This window comes from Arachis ipaensis, chromosome B05 (genome assembly GCF_000816755.2).
Source record: "Arachis ipaensis cultivar K30076 chromosome B05, Araip1.1, whole genome shotgun sequence".
Lineage (NCBI taxonomy): Eukaryota > Viridiplantae > Streptophyta > Magnoliopsida > Fabales > Fabaceae > Arachis > Arachis ipaensis.
Window position 1 is genome coordinate 65026433 of NC_029789.2, and position 2131 is coordinate 65028563.

General features: G+C 32.2%; 1 long non-coding RNA gene across 1 annotated transcript; it reads left to right on the plus strand.

Moving 5' to 3' along the window:
- On the plus strand, positions 1-912 carry LOC110262875. The gene is made up of 2 exons (XR_002347888.1): positions 1-63; positions 510-912. It is a non-coding gene; the product is annotated as an uncharacterized LOC110262875 (long non-coding RNA).

Genomic DNA, 2131 nt, shown 5'->3' on the forward strand with positions numbered 1-2131 from the left:
GAACCTCAGAACTTGGCAAGGACTGTGCCAACCTTGGGACCTGATGGAGTAGACCTTCTCACGGTTAGTGTTCCTCTATAAAAGCATTATTCTAATGAGTTCCTAAGAATAGGATCCTCTAAAGTGAGGATAGAGAAATGTAAAGCAACAATGTTAGGGCCTAAACACAATAAAGTTATTGATGCAAGGGTGCAAGATGATTAGTTTCTCACTTTCTCACTTTACATTCTAATAGCGGTAGAAACTCGCAGTTCTAATATTAGTTCAAAGGTTGAACTGGTCAGGACTGGACTTGAATAGCATTTGTTAAACAGTGCTCTACATAATAATATATCTAAAGTTTTTTAAGTTATCTGAAGTAGCTCACAAGGTGTTGCTTGGGAAGTATTATCTTTTGTAGCATTTGAAATAACTAGAATTCATGTTACCTTCAATTTGGCTATAATAATACATTTACTTATCATCTGTACAAACTTAGGACTGACTATACTAGATATTTTGTCGTGCAGAAAATGCTCAAGTATAATCCTGCTGAGAGAATCTCTGCCAAGGCAGCACTTAATCATCCTTACTTTGACAGTCTTGACAAGTCTCAATTTTAACAGCAGATACTGTCCAATGCTTTTGTGCAGATGTTGTATATCAATGATAGTGATATATGGAAGTAAATGAAAGTTCACTCCTGGCGTGGAATTTAAGCATATGTGAGATTGATGTTGTTTGGTGTTAAGTAATAGTTTGTCATCATCATCTTGGTGATATGATCAGCTAAGTAGAAACTCTACTGAACCTTTATCACTCTGTATTACTCATGTAGGCTGTGCATGATCACCATTGTCCTTGTGTACTTGAAAAAATGTCCTTGTGAGATGTATGAATTTTTACAGTTAACTTCATTCTAGTACTTTTGGATCAATATTATAAATATATTTTGGTTAGAGATAATTTTTATTATATAAAGAAATTATTTAGTATAATTATGTATTTATTTTTATTTTGTAATATTCAACTCATTTAAATAAAAATGCAGAATTATTATACATGTAATCATATTAACTATTATGTTGTATTGATAATTATTAGATAATTATATATATATATAGAAAAAAAAAAAACAAGACCTAAGGCTACACTTATATACAGTAGCTATAGCATACACAAAAAAAAAGAGATCTAAGGCTACACTTATATACAGTAGCTATAGCATACACAAAAAAAAAGAGATCTAAGGCTACACTTATATACAGTAGCTATAGTATACAAAAAAAAGAAGGACCTAAGGCTACGCTTATAAAAAGTAGCTATGGTATACAATGTGGCTACGCTTTACAAGTGATGCAGTAGCGTTGAAAAGCGTAGCCTATTATGGAAAAATAAAAGCTGAAAAGTGTAGCCTTTGGTTCTGGACAGCATCACTTAAAAAGCGTAGCCTATTCCCAAACGCTAAAAACGTAGCCCTTGGTGCAGAAAAGCGTAGCCTTTGAGAATAGGCAACGGCCGAATAGGAATCACCCCAAAAAGCGTAGCCGTAGCCCAAAAAGCGTAGCCGTAGCCTAAGACATCATTTTTTTCACTTTTGGCTACACTTTTCAAGTGTACCTGAATGGGTGTTTTTCTTGTAGTGTTTCTTTAACTCATCACTAACTCTAAGCAGAAAAACAATAATGTCCTTAATTTGAATCTTTGGTTAGCTTAGACTAGTGAGAGTTTTCATGATTTAAGTGTGGAAAATTGGGTTTGGAAATATTTGGTCTGAGTCTTGGGTGTGTGTATTTTTATGAAAATGTTGAGGACATGTTCATGCATTCAATAGCTTAAGCATATGCATTGAGAAAAATAAAAGAAAATTATATATATATATATATATATAATATAATATAATATAAAAAGAAAAAAAATAGAAAAAAAGAGAAAAGAAAAGAAAAGAAGAGTAAACAATAAAAAGGGGACAAAATGCCCCAAAGTAAATGATAGCAATGCATATGAGTTGTACTCAAATTCGGATGCATGAATATATGAAAAACATAGTTAATGGGTAGTTAGATTTTATATTCTGATTACATGGATTGTCTTAAGTTAGGTGGGAAAAGTTTAAGTTAATTAAGGATTCAGATTTTAGTCCACTTAACCA